At 36.3% G+C, this 21838-nt stretch overlaps 1 protein-coding gene across 3 annotated transcripts in view; it reads right to left on the minus strand.

Moving 5' to 3' along the window:
• Window positions 1–21410, minus strand: part of Vrk1 (VRK serine/threonine kinase 1) — an 87838-nt gene extending 66428 nt beyond the window's left edge. For 2 of the 3 annotated variants that reach the window (XM_026399422.2, XM_026399420.2), the window contains exon 1: window positions 21331–21410. The gene's annotated coding sequence lies outside the window, so the exon portion shown is untranslated. Of the gene's footprint in view, window positions 1–6197; window positions 6334–21330 lie in introns of all 3 variants that reach the window. The other variant, XM_026399421.2, reaches the window with a different exon arrangement.
• Window positions 21411–21838: the final 428 nt, after the last annotated feature.

The raw sequence follows: 21838 nt of genomic DNA on the forward strand, positions 1-21838 counted from the left end.
ACAAGGCTTTACCCATCCCTAGACCAAAATGACTCATTTGTATTTCAAACTTATTTGGGATTAAGAATAATTACATGTTTTGGTGCAAATGGCTTCCAGCCAAACTATAGTAAGTCAAAGAATAAAATCAACAGAGATAATCGGTCAACAAAGAACTTCATCACCTCTTTCACTAAATTACATCAGGAACAATTTGAAAGCAATACATCTAAAGACAATCCTCTCACAAATGAGAAATGAGTCAGCTAATTGGAGGTTGACTAATGCATTTGATTAGTGCTAAGAAATCATCTGAAAAGTAAAACACAGAATTCTCAGTTTATACAGCCACTTCCCAGTAACGCAAAAAGTCTTCATCTAATTTCTTCTTTTTGTTCCCACAATTCTACATTTGTGACAATACTGTAAGAATATCCAATAAGGATAGAAAATATGTTTTTTAAAAAAATAACTTATTACCAATACCATTTGACATAAAAATCTGGGGCAGAGGAAAGGTAATGGACCTTCCTCTGGGTTTCTGTTAGGAATACCAACTCAATTCCTGGTTTCACTCAGAGAACCATGCCTATCAATATGACAGATACTCACAGCTATATGATACCTTTTGAAACTATAACCATGCAATTATCAAAATATAACACAACAAACCATGAAAATGCAGAAATGAACCTCCAGAGATAATGAACCCATAAATTTATAGATTTATTCCTAAAAAACATTAAGCTAAACTCAAACTGTGACACAATCTTTAGCAGCAATTGTCACACTAGTCATGTTTTCACACCTAAGCTGGAAAGAGCTAGGTGAAGACTCACGCTTCAAACTCAAAAAAAAAAAAAAAAAAAAAGAGCGAATATAATCAAAGAAAGAAATTTTCCTAGTGACATTTTTTTACTTGTATTAAGAAAGTAATTAACATTAGACTACAAAATTTTCAGTAGAGTAAAATGCTTAAAATATAGTACTAGACGTGCTTACTCAAATTTTATTTTCTTAAATGATTTTTTTTAAAGTTCTAAAAAGGTTTTACCAACTGCAGAACAAATTTTTAACTGAGAACAAACACTATGTTCATTTCCAAACACAAGCCCAAGTCACCTCACTGCCACCATTCCCCCATCTCCCAGAAGGAATGGATTCTGTAAAATCTACACATAATTCTGACTTTTTATGCTGTGGGTAGAAGATTTATGCCTGAGTTCAAAAAGATATCCCAGAACCAATAGTGAAGACACCAGAGTAACATTCAACTATTTCTAAAAGATTAGAAACTCACTGCACTATTGATGCAAGACAGTCAGACATTTTTAAAATAGGAGCAAGCCTAAGGATGTCACCTTTAAAGGGAAGAGATACCTGGCTCCTAACCCTGACTCCAGGGCAAAAGCTAAAAGAAATGCTTCTTTATGTAAGGCAATACCAAAACTCCTCTAAAACTAGAAAATTTGAACTGTTTTACATAACATTTGAGAGTACTCAAAAATTTTGTAAATAACAGATTTTTCATTAACTCTTATGGGAGGGGAGGGCAAAATTAACCACCAAATTTTGTTTACAATTAATTCTCTAAGTGTTCACTTTTAAATCATGATACCTACTGAACAACATTTTTCCTAAATTACTCTTGAGGCAGAGTTCTAGGGGAGATTATTACTAATATACTGAGAAAACTATGATGACCAAATAACGTAAGCATATAAACATCCTATTACAGCATGAAAACACGAAAAAGCTTTAGAGTCTCAGAAGTTTTTCCAAGCAACACATAAGCCATAAAGAAAATTGATAAACTGACAAAAAAAAAATTGAAATTCTACACAGATTTTTAAAAATGCACCATGAACAAACTCAAAAGACAATGAAAAATAGAAGAGCTTCTCTACTTTGGATATTGTGAGCATAAGACAAAAGGCTAATTTTCTATTATTTAAAAAAATCCTTGAAATGATAAGGAAAATAAGATAAAAGTCTAATGAAAAAAAAAAAGGAAAATGGCAGACCGGCAAATTCACAGAAAAAAAGAAATATAAATGGTTTTTAAAAGTAAGCTTCTTATTATAGGAATTTCCAAATGCTTACAAGTTACAAAGTGATACAATGAGTACCCATATATATATCACTCTATTTCAAAAATGAAACACATGGTCAATTTGTTTCATTTATCCCAATCCACTACTTCCTCCTAAGATTATTTTAAAGCAAGCTCCAGACACCACAACATTACAAATAAAAATGCTTTCAACAGGTACTTTTTAAAATATATCTATTTTACATCATTGCCTTAGAAAATTAACAATTCCTAATAAGGTTCAAATCTCCCCTAACTACCTCAAAATATATCTTCTTACATGCTGATCTCCAAACAAGACCCTAAAACTAGTCACTGCATATGGCTGATCTGTCTTTGACTCTCTTCGCAAATGCCACCTCCCTATTTGTTTTTCTTCTTGTCATTTGCCTGTAAAATTTCCCACATTTTGAATTTTGCTGATTGTAGCCCTATAATCATTTAATATTTTTTGTTATTGATATTGTTGCTCAAATTGTTCTACCTCTGGTGTCCTTCAGCCAAAGACCACCAGGAATATACACAGTGAGGAATAATGGAGCATCTGAGTAAGAGGATGGTAGAATCTATTCCAGGATTTGGGCATCGCTTTGGTAATTTGGAAAAGGTTTTAGGAAAAACCTTTGGATATTGTGAGAAAGTGGGACAATTCTATAACTGAGTATCTCAATTAATCTGATCTATGCTGGGATACACTAAAAGAAAGACAAAGCAGCCATTAATGAAGAAGAAAATCGCACATTCAGGCTAAGTACTCTGTAGGCAGCACACTGACTTTAGTTTTGGTTTTGTCTATGCTTTGCCTCATTTTATCATGACCTGAGAGAAAACTTGTCCAAGGTATTCTGTGAGACTCATCATGTTTACCAGGAGAAAACATGGCCTCACTGAGTGCAGGCCAGCTTCTGAACGGCAGGGCTGGTTTTCTCTTTTTTCCTTTCTCACCAAAAACAGAACCCCTTTGTGTTGTCACTGTGTCCTTTTGAGAGGACCAAAAGTCTTAAAAATGTTTCCTTGCTTTCCACTGCAAGATGTTCCAGATTACTCCTATTCACTTTCCTGTTCCAAACCTAAAATCAGCTACTCCTCCAAGGGGCCTTGTTTCCTTTCAATTGAAATCACTATTTGGAAACCAAAATCCAGTCCCAAGATAGTCACTATTCCCAGATTGTCATTACAACCTGGAGTGAGCTACAAGAATTCTTTATCAGGAAAACTATATCACTATACTGGCATTTCCTTTTCAAATTTAGGATTACAGGATTTTGGGATAATTTGATTTCATATTTGCAACTCTTTTCTCTTGTTAAAAATCTTAGTTCCTATTAATGTTAGTCTAAATACATAATAATTTTTTCTTTAAATTTTTAAAATTTTATAAAACATTTGTTTCCAAAGCACAAAACAACAAAACATGTGTCAGGAGCACAACTACTATTTCTTCTCTCCTTATTCTTTCTCTTTCTCCACAGTAGCTGTTTTTTAGTTTTTGGTTTATACTTCCTGTTTTCTCTTTATAGATATCAAATAAAAGACATTTATCCGCATCCCCCACTACCTAGAAAACAGGTCAAATATGATACATCTTGTCCTACACCATGATTTCTTTCACTAACAACACAGCTTGCAAATAAATTGGCTCAGCTTCATCCATTAATAAAATGCAAATTAAAATTATTAAACTGACTTTTTTCTGCCACATATTAGCCAAATTCAAAGAGTCAGAAAATGCACTGTATGGGCTGGGGATGTGGCTCAAGCTGTAGCGCGCTCGCCTAGCATGCACAGGGCGCTGGGTTCCATACTCAGCATCACATAAAAATAAAATAAAGATGTTGTGTCCACCGAAAACTAAAAAATAAATATTAAAAAAAATTCTCTCTCTCTCTCTCTCCCTCTCTCTCTCTCTCTCTCTCTCTCTCTCTCTTTAAAAAAGAAAGAAAGAAAGAAAATCCACTGGGTTAGTTAGAGTATGAAAGAGAAAAAAAAAAGCATATCAATTTGGCATTATCTATCAGAATTTAAAACGCATATTCACCCTTCAGCTCACCAAGTCCACTTTTAGTGGTTTATCCTGCTGCACAAGATGGAATGCCTGCCTGGATATTTACTGCAACAATGTATACAGTAACAGAAGACAAGAAACATCCTTAACTTAGATCAAGAGGGGAATTATTAAATCAATGATGGTATAACCACAGAATAGAATATCATGCAATTTTTAAAATGAAGTAGATCTACATATATCAATATGAAATACTCTACAAGATATATTGCTAAGGGAAAAATGTAAGAAAGAACCGTGTATTTGAATATGCCTATGCACATAAAAATAAAGAAATCTCTTTAGATTCATATGATACAAATAATTTTATATATATATATAACTGGCACCCGGAAAAGTTGCACAACCATGACAAAACACACACACACACACACACACACACACACACACACACGGCTGACTGCTAGAAACCTATGTAATTAATTAGTAACAGGCAATGCCTTAGGGGTAAGAGGCTTACTTTTCATTTTTTACCTTTTTATGAAACTTTTTAAATTTATTATTTGTGGTACATAGTATTAACTTTTTGATTAAGATATTTTTAAAAAAATTCTTCATAAATAATTAAAAGAACTTGATTACACAAAATGTCAAAGTAATGCTTTCCAATGTTCTTAGTTTGGAATCTGCCAGTGCTTCTGTAATATCAGGTTCAGTACAAGTTGGCCCTACCAATTGCCTCAAGTAACACTACAATTAACTGTGTAGAAAAACAACTCTCAGTACCTTCATTTGCAGACAGATCATGCCTGAATGTTTTGATGGTGAAGACTAGTCAGTCTTTAAAGAACAATACAGCTTGTACTCTTCAAAGAATAATACATCTCTAAAAGACCAGTAACTGAAAATGAACACCGACATGAAGTTCTTACGTTAATACAATGATTTATTTTTGCTCAATTATGAATGACTGAATCTATACCAGAAACCATTTAATCACTAATTATAACATACAACACTTACATATAAATGAAATGTAATACATTATTGTTAGGCATCTATGTAGCAGGCTGTACATTAATTTAAACATTATCTCAATTTTTTACAGTAACTTTGCGTTATTATACTGACTGTACACAGAAGGAAACTGTCCATAAGGGAAACTGAATAATTTGTCCATGGCCTCACAACCACTAAACAGCAAGGCCAAAGTTCAAAATATATGTATGCAAAGTATAATTTTTGCAAAAATACCCTTTTCCTAATTAAAAAACACACATATTGTAAACAGATCATTTGCAAAACTAAAAGTCTTAAGGTGGTAAAATATTTGCTTTAATTACTAATAATACAGCCAAAATTATAATTGCTATAGAGTATAAGAAATAAAACAAATATTTTCACATTATTATAAACACATATCTCACAGCCTAACTCTACTAAGTAAAATTAGTATGACTTTTAAAGATTAAAAGAACAAAAGCAATAAATCACTGAAATAAGTCTTCAAAAATATGTTTTAAGTTGCTTTTTAAAATGGGTTAGCCAGGCGTGGTGGCATATGCCTATAGTCCCAGCTACTAGGAACCCTAAGGCAGGAGGATCACTTAAGTCCACAAGTTGAGACCAGATTGGGCAACAGACACTCCATGTTGAAGTGTGTGTGTGTGTGTGTGTGTGTGTGTGTGTGTGTATACAAAATCAGTTTGAAAAAACTTGATATTATAAACCACTGCAGGATATGGGGGAGGGGGGTTAGAAAATATTACATATAAAAATAGTGCATTTAATGAGACTATCTTCTTGGTTCCAGTGCAAAACCCTGAAGATTCTAAAGTCAGTTTCTTCTGTAATATCAGCATCTGAATGATGGCATTTTTGTTAACACTTTTTACTAAATGGTCCAGACAAAATCAACTACTCAACAATCTAATCTGCCTACATGAAAAAGAAGTAAGATAAAAGTCTCAGCACTGGGGCACGTTAAGAGCACTGAGCATACACATCCCTGTATGCATTTCACAGCACTAAAGACACTGTATTGCCACTGGCAGTATATCTGTCAGTCTCTTTTGACATATTTTGTCAGAATCTGGAAATCGGGAATCCTGTCTTACTCACCTTGGTATCTCTTGAGTCTAACATGATGAGAAACAAACGGATATTTCCTAAGAATGGTCTGAATTAAAGTCATGGTCCAGGTCCACCTCCTATGAATTCAGACAAGACCCAACTTCTCCAGGTCTTTTTTCTTAACCTGTAAAATGAGAAGCTTAGATTACAGTCCAAGCCAGGCATTTTACCGGTTTGTAGGGAAAGGTATAGTTCATTTTAGAACCGGTAGGAACACAAAGGATGTACATTTTCTAATCTAAAATAATCTACAATCCCATATGTTGCCAATGGAAGGTTTGGGAATTCTTTTAACCCTCCTGCTCACTATAGAATGACAACTCCCTGAACACAATAGAAGAAAAAATAAAGAAAAAAATGTTTTGAGTTAAAGATAAATCAAAGTGAACATCAAAGGTTAATGAATTCAATAATAAAAATAATTCAATTTTTAAATGGGCAAAAAGGATTTGGATAGACATTTCCCCAACAGAGATAAGCAAATGGCCAATAAGAACCAAAAAGATTCAAACTCATGAGTCATTAGGGAAATAGAAATCAAAAACAGGAGATACTACTTCATACCCAGGTATAAACAAAAAGGCAGACAATAAATAACAAGTATTAGTAGCATCTGTAAAGATCAGAATCCTTTACACATTATTAGTGAGAATGTCAAATGCTGCAGCCCACTTTGAAAAACACTTCATTAGTTCCCAAAAGTTGAACCCAGCGTTATGAAAATACACATCTAAACAACAATTCGTACTCAAAAGTTCATAGCAGCATTATTTACAATAGCCAAAAAATGTAAGCAACCCAGCTTTCCTTCAGCTGGGTAAATAAAATATGATATATCCATACAATGGAATATTATTCAGCAGTAAAAAGAAATTAAGTCCCAATATATGGTAGAACATGAATAATCTTAAGAATATGTTAAATTAAAGAAGCCAACCATAAAGGATCACAAAGTGTATAATTCCAATTATAAAAAATTTCCAGGATAAATTTATAGATAAAAATCAGAAAGTGGATTCTTAGGAATGTAAACAGGGATAAATGGATGGTGACTGCTAATGGGTAGGGGTTTCTTTTAGCACTGATGAAAATATTCTGAATTTCATTATAGTGATCACAAGCCTGTGGATATACTAAAAACCACTGAACTGAAACTCTTTAATAAATAAATTGTATGATATGTGAGTTACATCTCAAACTTTTTTTTTAAGTCAATGAAAGGAAAAATGTAATATCAAGAATAACAAAGGAAGGAACACCAGCTACACTAAGTAGTACCATTCTTTGGAAACCAATCTAGACCTATTGAAAGAAAGTAAGAAGTCACCACAAAGCAGGATGCTAAGAACACAAAAGCAGCAGCAAATGGTAGATTTTCTGTTATTCATCTGGCTCCTGACTTACCCTTCTCAAGGACCTAGCATGCAAACCTGATACAGAAATTTATAAGGTATGCCACTTTCCAGGAGCAAATGTTAAAGATGGGAGAGAGAATTTGTCAAGATTAGAGCTCATTGATCATGAATGACTTCTGCTTATTCATGAACTCCACATTTCGTCTATGATTCTTATAAGTTCAAATAAGAAACTAAAGGAAACAAAAAAATAAAATGAACAGCATGTACAATGACTTTCAAAAATGAAACTGGTGTCCTCATTCATAAATTGCTAACACAGAATGATGAGCTCTTCCTAACAAAGGACAAGAGTACATGTGCCAGTAAGATGAAAAGAAGATGCCTGAACAGAGATTAGTCAACATGTCCTTCATAAGCCACTAAGATATGGATGCGTATTCATACCAAGATAATATAAACCTGAGAAATATCATAAATACATTAGAAAATAGAATTCAGATACAAGATTCTAACAAGTCTCAATAATACTGCAAAACTAGGTACAATGATCTAGCAAATCCAAGTCAGAGTGAAATCAGAAAACATTCCATCCAAATTCTTCAATTTACAGATGAAGCTGAGGCCAGAGGGATTTAATAACATACCCAAATTCAGAAGGCTCAGTAAAGGTAACTGAAAGCTGAAAATAAAAGAATCCTAACTCCCAGGCTGTGTCTACCTGGCCCAATGCAACCTGCTACACTTGTACAGATTAACTGTGTAAATTAAAAAGAAAGAAAGAAAGAAAAAACAAAATCCTGACCCCTACTTTACACCAAAGTCAATTCTAGAATTCCTAGAAACTTATACCTAAAAGTGAAAGACAAAATATAAAGCATCTAGAAACAAGTGAATATTTTCATAACCATGAGGTAGCAAAAACTTAAGTGAAACACTAAAAGCACTAACCATAAAGGAAAAGATTAATTTCAGTTCATCATAAACACATCACAAGAGTAAAACGGTAAGCCACATAAAAGAGGGCTTTAGAATTCACATATTCAACAAAAGATTGTATTCAGAATTTACATAAAGTCTAACATTTTGATATGAAAAAGGACAGAAAACCTGAATTGTTTAAAAAGGTGGGGGGGGCAAAAGCTGAATACTTTTCAACAGTGGAAATATAAATGGCTAACAAATACATGAAACAAGGTGCTCAAATCATAAATCATGAGGAAATGTTAATGAAAATCACACTGAGATCTTCTATGCAACTGTTAATATGGTTTTAAAAGGGTTTTTAAAATTGCTTAGCTGACAGTTTCAAGTAGAGGCGAGGCTTAAGAGCAATTGAAATTCTTTATGTTGGGAGGAATATAAACTGGTACAACCACTTGGGAAAACTGGCAATATCTATCAGTATCTATTAAAGCAAAAGATATTACAGCATACACTATGATCAGCTGTTCTACTCCTAGATATACACCCAACTAAAACTAATATGTGTACCAAAGACATCAACATACTATAATTACTTTAAAAATGTTACCAAAACTATTAAGTAGAATTATTCATAATTATCCAAGTATTAACTATTTCAATATCTATCTGTAATAGAATGGATAAATCCTGGTATATAATTTGTGGTGGTTTTAAAAAACGGCCACAAATTCTTTGGTACAACTTCCTAATGCTGGGCAGTCTATGTTCTCTTTCCTTGAATCCAGGCAGGCTGTGTCTATTTCAATCAAGAGTGTGACACAAGTGACCTTATGACTCTGAAGCCAAATCATCAGGAAGATACCTCTGGGAACTCAGCCAACATGCTGTGAAAAGCATGGCCTCATGGCCCCCATGAAGGTTACTCCAGTCAACAAACCTGGATGATCCTGGTCTTCAAGACATCCCAGTCAAGATATTAGAAACAGGAGTGATGGAGCCTCTAACTCATTCTAGACCCCAACCATTGTAGAGCAATGACAAGCCATCCCTGCCAAGAATTCATGAGCATGACAAAATGTTTTTTACACCACTAAATTTGGAGTGGTATGTCATGCAGTAATCAGTAACAAAAGTTCGTGTGTTTGGCAGTAACTGATGACCAGACTACAAAAATAACATGGGTAAATCTCAGACAGAACGATGAATGGTAGGAATCTTGCAAGATTAGGACAAAGTATATATTACTCCATTTACATGAGTTCAGAACCAGACAAAAGTAATCTATAGTTAAGAAGTCAGAACAGTGGTTACCTTGGTGGAAGTTTCACTGGAAAGGAGCACAACAGAGGTGTCTGGGTGCTAGAATAATCAGTATCTTGATCTGGGTAGTGATTATTATAGTGTTGAGTTTGCATTTTTTTGTTATACTTCAAAAAATGTTTTAATCAGAAGAATCTGGTAATCAAATAGATGCAAATGTGTGAGGAAGAAATGAAGAATGACTCCAAGCCTCCAGGCACGGAGACTAGGTACTGTCATTAACTCAATAGTTACACAATTGTGGCAAATAAATACAGGAGCGAAAAGCAGCAATCATGTCCTGTTCATTTTGTATTCCACTATCTACCAGTCCTTAATCCAAGTCATTCCAAGATACTCCTCTCATTTTCATCCTACCTCTATGACCACCCCTTCTTGGTGACCTACATTGCCTCCTCTCTGTCCAGTTGCCTTTTTGATTTCAGGACTTTCCACCCAGGCTTCTCTCCTCAATTCTCTTTTCAATCTGCATACCTAAACACGTGGATATTCTTTTATCCCCCATAATTCCAATCTCAGCTGATACAACTTCCATAATTCCAAACTCAGCTGATGACATCATCACATACTTGTTCTTTTAAGCTACAAATTTCTAATTTGATCAGGAACCAGGATTCCAAAATATCTTAAAAAGTTGAGTTAGGCCCAGCACAGTGGTGTACGCCTGTAATCCCAGTGGCTCAGGAGACTGAGGCAAGAGGATTAAAAGTTCAAAGCCAGCCTCAGCAAAAGCAAGGCACTAAGCAATTCAGTGAGACACTATCTCTAAATAAAATACAAAATAGGGCTGGGGTTGTGGCTCAGTGATTGACTGTCACTGAGTATAATCCCCAGTAACCTCCCCCAAAGAAAAATTGAAATTAGCCAAATCCATTAAAAATAAATTTAAGATCATAAATATAAGGTCCCATGCCTGTGACCTAAAACTAATGCAGAACAGCAGGATGAAGAGACGACTTAGTCAGGCTTTATTCAAGTCTAGGCTCAATATATGGTATGGTCATCCAAATAATGTAGCTGATATTAATAAAAATACAATATGTAGAAAAAGGAAGGCATTACTTTCCCCAGAGTAACAGAAGAAAAGTGCAATATCTAGAATAAGAGATGCAACTCCATTTTTTTTAATATCAAGTCATGCATGAAGTACTGTTCTCAATTCTAAGCACTATAACTTAAAAATGGAATTTTAGGGCTGGGGATGTGGCTCAAGCGGTAACGCACTTGCCTGGCATGCACGGGGTGCTGGGTTCGATCCTCAGGACCACATAAAAATAAAATAAATATGTTGTGTCCACAGAAAACTGAAAAATAAATATTTAAAAAAATTCTCTCTCTCTTCTCTCTCTCTCTCTTTAAAAAAAAAATGGAATTTTAAAATATAGAAAGCCACCAGTGTGGTGAACCAACATAAAACCATGTCATGTAAGGAATAGCTAATGAACTGAAGATGTTTCACCTCAGAAAGATTGAGAACACTTGATGACTTTTCACATATTCAAAAGGATGTTACATGGAGGGGGATTCAGCTTGTTGTATGTGTTTCTAAAAGACAGAAGAGAGTAGAAAGAATAAGATTTGACGATAAGAACTTTATCAAAAATCTATCAAAACTTTAATAAAGAAAGATAGGCTGTCTCTAGAACAAGTAATAAAGAAAGATAGGCTGTCTCTAGAACAAGGGTTCTCAACTAGGGATGACTCTGTCCCCTGGCCACTAGACATTCTACAATGCAAACAATCCCCAACAACAAAGAACAACACCTCTAAAATGTCAACTGTTTAAGGGTTGAAAAACTCTGCCCTACATGTAGTAAGTTTCCTTCACTGGAGTTCTCTGTCATTGTATATAAATATACCAGCCAATCTCTAGATGATGTCCAATAAATGATTTTCAAGGATGGAGAGAACAAGTCACAAAAAGACATTGTTCTGCATAACTCCGGAGCTACAGAAAATCACCTTCAGGTATGTTAAGGTGATAATGATGATGGTGACATTTACTGTAGGTCAAACATTACACCAAGGTCTTCCTCTACATACTTCATGGCTAATTCTCACAACTTTATAAAATACATATTATTTTACCTTGATTTGATGTTAAGCTAGACTACCCTAATATCACATAGCAGTCAATAAATGAGCTCTAATCTACCTGATTCCAATCACATATATCACGACACAAGGCATAAAAATTAAGTGACTTTCAAAGCTTTCACACTCCAGAAAAGAAAAGAAAAAATATATTACAGAAGTGTCCGGACAAAGTCTAAACAGGTTTATACTCATTGCAAACCTAGTTGGCTAGGAAAAATAGGATTATCTGAAGTAGTCCTCTGATGAAGGAGAGAACAATTATCCTGATTGTCCCCAACTGCCTACTTCTATAAGAGCCAAGAAGCTCTATATACTCATGGAATCTCAGTCAGAGCTGGGATTAATGATGACATCCCTTTATCCATAGGCGTGAAAGCTCAGGATGGACAGACGTTTGAACATCCCCGACTGGGAATCCTGCCCTTAACAAATACACTAGATGCAGATACATGGTTTCTTGGCTGCCTATACTCACGCCCATCTGTCAGGATGGCAGTGTGCCTGCTCACATGTTGGTCAAACTGTCACTAGGGCATAGGTGCCAAGCAATGATAGTTTTAAATGGGCAGCTTGCATAGCACTGTAAGAGCTTGCTCTTCATAGGGGGAAAAAAAAGAAAAACAACTCTGTCTGATAATACTGAAGGGCTGCAATCACAAACGAAATATTCTTGATCAACCTCAACATTTAAGTAGAAAAGAGATCTGGACCAATAGAAAAGAGTCAGACTAAGGAAGTTAAGCAAAAAGGTATTTTTGAAACTCAATTGAGTTGTCACAATAAAGCTTTTCATATCACCCTTTCACGAATGTAAATCATCATAACCTTTTATACAGGAAAGCCCTTTGCTCACCAAATTACTGTCTTTAAATGGATGCTATTTTTCCATGATCTAAACAAAAAAGTAAAAATGCATTCATTTCTAGTAGTTTGTTTAACATTATATAAGTTTCATTTGTTAGCTGGTTATTTTTTAAATGGAATGTCTTTTTTTAAAATATATCTATTTATTTTTATGTGGCGCTGAGGATGGAACCAGGGCCTCATGCATGCAAAGCAAGGGCTCTACCACTGAGCTACAACCCCAGCCCCAAGGTAATCTTTTAAATGCCTAAAAGAAAGCAGAAAACACATGAAATTTCCACAGATGAAGTGGGGGCAATGGGGATGGGAGTACAACTTATATGAGAAAAGAAATCAAGAACTAAAACAGATGATAAGAAAACAAAAACCAAGTATTTTAAGTCACAAATTAAAACACTGAGACTCAAGGGCAAAACTATTAATACTATCAGGTCCCTTTCACTGAAAGCAGAATGTTCCTAAACCACATCTAGGTTACCATTCTATCTTAAAGCCCTTTTGGATCACTGGCATTATGTATCTAATTTCTTTCCTGTCTGGAAATTCTTCCCTAAGACTTATACCCTAGTACTGCAATTTTAGCCATTTTTTCTTATTCATTCCTCAGTGATTTTTGAAGAACAGCTGGTCATCATCATCCTCTGAATAGTTCTTCATGAAAGTATCAGGACATACTGATTAAAGAACCCCTGAGTTCCTTCTTCGCCATAATAAATAAATCTGATAAATAAATCTGATTCCAAAAATTCTCATTGAACCAATTTATCAACTCTTTCTTATCATTTCAGCTGCTCAACTCCTGAACCCTTTTCAGACTTGACAAAAAAATGTCATCCACATCAACAATAAGTTAGCTGAAACTACTCTTCTTCACATATATACAACTTACTAAAAGTAGCATTGATAATGAAGTCCAGCAGAATTCTCAGTGTCCATCACTGAAGAAGGGGCAAAAGTCTAAAACACACCATTAAATTACCCTTTGCTATAAGTTTGGATAAGAACCCCAAAGATCCTTGTGTTAAAATAGGGAGCTTTGATCACACAGTGTAGTGCTACTGGGATGTGGTGAAGCTTTAGAAAGTAGTCTAGTAAAAGGAAGTTAGGTCATTTCCTTGCACCTATGAAGGAAATACTGGTACCCTACCTCTGCTTCCTGAAAGCCACGAGGTGAGCAGCTTTCTGCACCATACACTCCCTCCACGATATATATATACTGTCTCACCACAGGCCCAAAAGTAACAGGGCTAACTATGAATTGAAACCTCTGAAACTTCGAGCCAAATAAACCTTTCCTCCTTTTGTTGATTACTTCAGGTCAGAGTGATAAAAAGCTGACTAACACAGCCTTCTAGGACATACTAGTGAAGCGACCTCACTTTTTTAGCTTTTTGGTAGACCTTTGTAACACAAAGTCAAGAGTCATGGTTACATCCTACTCTTCCTAACAACATATTATGGCCATATATGTCCCTAAAACAACTTCTCTTAAATACCAATTGTACCATATCATTTTCCTGCTCAAAAACATACAGTTAACTCTGTAGCAGCCAATGAAACTGATTATAAACTCTTCAAACTAGCTAGCAATTCCTTTACGCATAAACAAATTATCCTTCCTTAAACTCCCTACTCCCCTTAATTCACGATTCCCCAAGTCAGATCTTACTTATTTTCTCTAGGACATGTCTTTGCTCATGCTATCCTCTAAAATGTCTTCCCATTTTTTTTCAAGATTCAAGTCATGTCATGTCATATCTTCAGAAATCTATATTCACATTTACTTAATTGCTCATTCATCTCCTCCTTTCTTCACTTTGGTACTCAGTGTACAATGTATTTTTTGATCATGGTTTAAAAAAAATTTTTTTGATCATGGTTTAAAAAAAATGTTTAATGGAAAAAAGGTACTCTTTTCAACAAATGTCTCTGGAATAGCTAGACATCTATAGACAAAAAGTAAAAGAAACAAGATCTAAACCTCATATCCTGTGCAAAAATTAACTCAAAATGAACCATAGATATAAAAATAAAACATAAAATGATTAAACACAAGAAAACAAGAGAACATTCTCCTAACTTAGGGTTAGGCAGAAAGTTTTGAGACATGCATGGCACCAAAAACAATCCATATACTGATAAACTGAACTTCATCAAAGTTAAAAACTTTTATGCTATGAAAGATACCATAAGAGAATGAAAATACATGCCAGAGACTGAAAGAACACATTTACAAACCAAATATTTAGCAAAGGGTTATACAAAATATACAGAATTCTAAACACAGCAATAAGAAATCAATTACAAAATGGGAAAAATACTTAAACAGAACAAAGAAGATATGAATAGCAAATAAACACATGACAATTAGCCATTAGGGAAGTGCAAATGAAAGTCTTGGTGATTACTACACACACACACACACACACACACACACACACACACACAAAACATAACCAATAACAAACAATGGCATCAATGTGGGGAAACTGGATCTCATATTACAGTGATGACAGAACTGTAAAATGACACAGCTATGCTGGAAGTCTGGAAGTTCCTTAAATTAAACATACACTTACCATACAACCCAACAGTAGCACAGCTGGGCATTTATCCTAAAAAAATGACAACTTATATTCACACAAAAACCAGTATATAAATGCTCATAGAATTACAAACAATGCTTTATTTGTAATCACCCAAAACTGTAAACAACCCACATCTTTCAATGAGAAATGTGGTAGTCATATAATGGACTAATTACAATTACCAAAACAGTGATGAAATCTAGGACACTGACCTTGCTGTAGTATGAGTAATTAAACTATTCATCCAAGATGCATTTTTAGATTTTTTATGTGTGTGTATAGTCCTATGACCTTTTATCTTCTGTATACATTCATGTAACCACCACCACAATCAGGATACAGGGCTTTTCTATCATCCCAAAGAAATCCATCTCAATAAACATTGACCTGGTCTTCATTTTTATAATGATAACATTAAATACTATATAAATGGAATTGCTGGCCTCCAGGAGAGGCAGGCACTTTTAGGAACTAGTTCCTATACTTATGGGAAGTGGGAGCTGTTGCCCCATTAAAGATTATTAATACACCTTCAAAGTTCTTTTACTTTTGTTTTCAGCTAAGGTTCTTTGCAGAAACTTACAAGGAATGAGTCAATTTTACCCAGTCACTGACTCAATTTTAGGTGCCCTAAACTTTGCTCATTATAATACCAATTTCTCAGCACAGAGAAAGTCCTTATGACCATTTTTTTTTTTTTTGGAGGGGGGTGAGGGGAGAGACATGTGATTACCACGTCCAAATGCCCATGCACAGGAATGTGTTTATCTCTGTATTTAAGGATGAATCTTCCCTATATGAGTAAGTTTCCCCAATAAAAACATCTGGCTTTGTTCTGAGAGAACATTAATTTGCACACAAACTCCACTGCTCACCTTACTTGCTACAAGAAATAAACCCAGACTGGGGATATAGTTCAGCTGGTAGAGTGCTTGCCTTGCATGCACAAGGCCTTGGGTCCAATCTCCAACACCACAAAAAAAAAAAAAAAAGAGAGAGAGAAAGAAACCCCTCTCTTCTCCTTTATCTTCTGGTTGATTATTGGCTTTGCACTCATTCCATTCTGCTGAGGAATCATATAATCATAGATCCTTTGAAGATTGTTTTTATTTCACTTTTTCCTCTTTTTTCCTGCAAGCCCATAAACTCCATCCAAATTGGTGCATCTATCAAGAGATCATTTACTTTTGTTGATGAGAGTTGTTCTGCTATTAGGGTTATGCCACATTTTATTTAACTATTCACCCAAAGAAGAATATGTGGGCTGTTTCTGGTTTGGGGCTAGTATGAAGTTTTTGTATAAACACAAGTTTTTAATTTTTCCAGATAAATGCCCAGCAGTACACTTGCTAGGTCATATGTTAAAAGTATGCCTAACTTTTTGAGGAACTGCCAATCTAATTTCAAGAATGACTATACCTATACATTTAGATTCCCATGTTACACATGAGAGGTAATATAATAGTCATGATTTCTAACATTTTTTCCATAAGCCTAAAAAAACTAGATCGTCTCCTAAATTTTATAACCTTAAAATTTTTTAAAACAGAAATTTTTAAAAATTTTTTTCTGGTTCCCAGATACTTTTTATGACCTCTACAGGTAATTTACAATTTATGATATTTGTATAAAATTTATAATTATAATAATCTGTACATTGATAGCTATGGTCATATAGCAAACTGCAAAAAAAAAAAAAAAAAGGTGAAGTACATTTAAGCCCATAGTAGAAACAGTAAACATTCTTCTTCCAGTCTATGAAGACTAAAACTTCAACAGCACTTTCTAGTACTTAGTATTGTGAAATGTGATCCCAATGCATTAATATATAATCATCAAAAGATGATACACATATGAGTTCCGCTGACACATGGTAAACAATTTGAGAAAAAAAAACCTGAAATACAGTGTAGTTATCTTGGCTATGAGATAAAACTAACAATTATATAATGCAGTCTGGGTTCTTAAAACAAGGAGCTAAGTCTAGCGCAGACATAGTGGCTCACATGCAAACAGTAGGTATACTGGCAGTCCACAAGGAGAAAATTAGCACAAAAAAAAAATTATAAGACTTCAAAAAAGGTCTTATAATAGGATGGTAACTGTCTTCAGTTCAATTCTTATTTTTAGCTCTTTGTGCAACCATTATGTTCCTGATACTGAGTTGTATTAAGATGAATGTTTCCTTCCAATGTTAAGTATATTTACTTTAAATACATATAACATTCTTGAATCTCAAAATAATTACTTTGCAATTCAATTATATCTTCACATTTAATGTGCAACTTACTGGTAAACATTTTAGTGTATGTTTTTGTTGGGGTTTTTTTATTTGTTTGTTTGGTACTGGGGATTGAACCCAGGGGCACTTAACCACTGAGCCAAATTCCTGGCCCTTTTTTTGTATTTTATTTTGAGACAGGGTCTCACTGAGTGGCTTAGGGCTCGCTAGTTGCTGAGGCTGGCTTTGAAATCACAATCCTCCTTCCTCGACCTCTTGAGCCACTGGGATTACAGGCATGTGCCACCAGGCCCAGCCTAAAATATGTTTAATGATCATCCCAAAATATGCCAGTGTAAAGAGTGTTTATCTTAATTTTGAAATCCGAGAACACTGGTTCTCATTCTTTAGGGTTAAACCCACTGAGAGATAGGAGTTATTTCAAGGACTCATCAAAATCCATGGACAGTCATGTGCCACACAGTGACATTTCTGTCAATGGATTACACAAATGAAGCAGTCCCATAAGACTGCATCACCTTGGGCTGGGGTTAAGGCTCAACGGTAGAGCACTCACCTAGCAAATGTGAGGCCCTGGGTTCAATCCTCAGCACCACATAAAAATAAATAAAATAAAGGTATTGTGTACAACTAAAGGTACAACTAAAAAATAGATATTTAAAAAAAAAAGTGACGTGGTAGCAGTCAGTTTGTATCAATACTACAATATTCACACATCACTAAACGATATATTTCTCATTTCTCAAATCATCTCTCTGTTGTGCAGTGAGTCATGACTATACTTACCTGAACACCAAATAAAAAATATCGTTCACAAAAAAAAAAATTGTTTTCAAAGTTGACAAAAAGATGCTATGAGTAATAAAATTCTTAACAAATTTACTGAAGAATGTTAGTAAAAGTAGTTTCTTGCCATCTGTACTTAGTGATGAATATTAAAAACCTAATATTAGTATAACTGGGGAGGATACTACATACCTCTATAGAAATTTTTTTTTAATGCTGCCTGTATGTCATCCAGAACAAGGATGTGTATAGTTTTGAGCACAAAGATTTGAAGCAGCATTGGGAGAGATGGAGCAAGAGTAATTGAGAAAGCACATGAAATTACTTCAAAACATCAGCCTCAGAATATGGAGCACTTAAATCATCATTCAGGAGTCAAGGTGGGTCAGGATCCAATGGCATAACCTTCTTCACCTCCTTATAATGGCAAGTAGGAAGAGTCACAGAAACTTTGGTTGAAAAGACCAAATATAGAGTACAAATACATACTGGTTAGCACCTAGCAAAATGCTTTGGAGGCATTTATAATCTTTCTAAATTAATCTTGCATTCCTATAAAAAATTCCACATTTTCTACATTTCACCAATACTGTAGTTTTTCAAATGTGCCTTATACATTCACCAGCTGAGTGTATGCCAGATGTTAAATAACTAAAGTCAAAAAGAACAGTCTACATTAATTTAAAACAAAGAAAATTTGCTTCAACAAAACAGGACAAGAATAGACTTTGCACCTAACGCAATTCCTGGTAAATGGTAGGCAGGTGATCTCTAGTGAATAAATGAATCCACTTTTTTCTCACTCTGAAAAATAACCTCAGCAAGTATACAAAACATCCAACCAGTCTGAAGAATATTCTCCAGTCCTATTCAGTTACCAATAATTTTCAGAACCCATCAAGACCAATTTTCAGGAAAGCCTCGCTCACTCACACAAAGCAGCAGCATTAATTCCCATAAGGCTCACTGCCTGATATGTGCAGATAAGAGCATTTGCACATTTGCATAAATTCAGGAGTCATCCTTTTTTCATTTGATGTAAGGTAAATTTCAAAGCTTTGCTGCATTTCCAAATTTTTATTTTTTCAAATAAAAGACATTTTAAAGTTTTATTTTCTAATCAAAATCCTATTCATAGTATATCTTATTAGGGATGCTTTAAAGGGAAAAAAAGTTGTCAAAATTAAAATCTTGCTTCTCTTTTCCTAGACATCTGGGACAGTTACTTTATTACTATTTCACATTAGTTCTCAAACTTTAAAAAAAAAAAAAAAAGTTGGCCTGTTTCCTTTAAGAAATTTAATTTTAGGGTCTGTCGACATTTTGAATGCATTACTGTTATTTTTAAAATATACATTCGCATACTGGAATAAAACTTAGCATAAGCTTCCCATATAACCATTTCCTGGGCACTTACTAACTTAGTATATGCCAGGCTCCATGCTTAACACATTACTCCATTATCTCATTTGTTTAACAAATATCCTCTCATAATTTCTGCAGCACTGAGCATAACAAGAAGGCATTACACTACAAAACTGATATTTGTACTGTATACTGGTACTGTACTAAATTGACAGTAATGCCTAACACAAGCTTATTGTTATTAAATTCTACTTCTGCTACTGTATCTGATCAGCCATGCTAAGATGCACAAATACCATCTGTGGTAGCATCAACACAACCGAGAAAAGCTATTATTAAATGATAGAGTACTTAAGTTACATTCCCTTCTACAACATAGGTAGCAGACAAACACAATCTTATCTACCCATAAATTTAATTCCAGTTAGTACATATCATTTTGAATGGCAAAACAAAACCCGCATAAAATGACTATGTAAAGAACTCTTGGGGCTGGCGCGGTAGCTCAGTGGCAGAACGGTTAGGTTCGATCCTTAGCACAACAAATAAAATAAAGGTATTCGGTCCATCTACAACTACAAAAAAATTAAAATTAGAAAAACTCTTGCTTCTGAAATTATTTTAAAATTGTAGATATGCTCAGCATGTCATGAACAGCACGATGCCTTTATTCTGAACTCTTAAAAATAAATGCTGCCCTTCAACGTTTTTCAGTCTTTTTTTTTTTAATTTCAGACTCAACAGATGGACAAATCCAGTCCAAAAAAAAAAAAAAAAAACTGAAACACATAATTAATGAGGCTCTTCAACAGTCCCCTAAATTTAACCCCACGATTCTCCCAGGAGCAAAACTGGTATTTCCAAGTTGTTCCATAAAATGGAAATGGGACACCACCCTCCTCACCGCCGCCGCGGGGGAAGAGTCCAGAAAAACGGGTGATTTGAAAGAAAAGATGTTAAAAGGGGTTAAAAAAAAAAAAAAAAAAGAATGGGTGGCCTCAAACTAGCGTCTCTGTCACTGCGACTGTCTGTCCCGAACTACCTTGTGGGGAAAACGAGGTGCAGCCCTGGAACGTAAAGGGTGGCGCCCCGTCAACTAGAGACCCGAGGGGGAAGCGTCAGGACGACCGTAAAAACCGCGGGCGCCGGCGCGGGCTCAGCCCCGCGCGGCAGGAAGCCGAGCAGAAGCGGCGGCCTCGGCCTGGACCGGGAAGGCCCCAGGTCCGGGTCACCCCGCCCGCGGCGGCCTGGCCAGGACCGGGAAGGCCCCTACGAACGCGCACGCCGGCGCCGCGCGGCCGTCCCGTTCCCCTCCAGACCCGGCCGCGGCCTGGCCCGCCCGGCGGGACGCGGCACCATCGCGCACACGGGGCCGGGTTCACCGCCGCCCGGCCCGGCGGCCGTGCAGGGCTGAGTGTGCCCCGAGCGCTGGCGGCCGCGAGGGAGGCCAGGAAGGCGTGAACGCCGGTGCTGGCTGAGGCGGCCGCCGATGCCCTCGCCGTCCCACCCGGCGGCCCGCCTCCGGGCCCCGGCTCGGTGCGCGAACCCTAGGACCGCACCGTCCGCGGCCTCCCTACCCCGAGCCGCAGACCCGTCGCCTTCGGCCCAGTACGAACTTCCCGCCGCTGTCGCCGACTCGCAACTCGGCGGCGACGCCGGCCCCTCTACACCCGGCAGTACGGAGCCTTCCCATTGGCTCTGAGCGACGGAGGAGGCGGGGCGAGGGGTACGCGGCGGGACGGGGGTGGGGCGGTGTTTTCCCCGTCTCCCTTGCATGCCGGGAGCTGTGGTCCACGCGCCCGCTGCATGCTGGGAATTGGAGTCTTGGAGGCAAAGTAGGGCGCCGTCCCTCCGGCCCCTAGGGCTTCTGGGAAGTGTGGTTCACAGTTTCTGACTCCGACCTTCTGAACACACTGAACTATCACTGGTAGGGACCATAGTACATGTGGCCGGTGTTCAGAGTTATTGAGTGTATTGACAGAGCATAGGATGAAAAAGAAGACCTATGTCCCCATTGGCTGAGTGCCCTGCACACTCGAATTTGCCTTTGACTGTCTATGGAAGAAACCACATGCAGTTCAAATT

Source organism: Urocitellus parryii, chromosome 6 (assembly GCF_045843805.1).
Source record: "Urocitellus parryii isolate mUroPar1 chromosome 6, mUroPar1.hap1, whole genome shotgun sequence".
Taxonomy (NCBI): domain Eukaryota; kingdom Metazoa; phylum Chordata; class Mammalia; order Rodentia; family Sciuridae; genus Urocitellus; species Urocitellus parryii.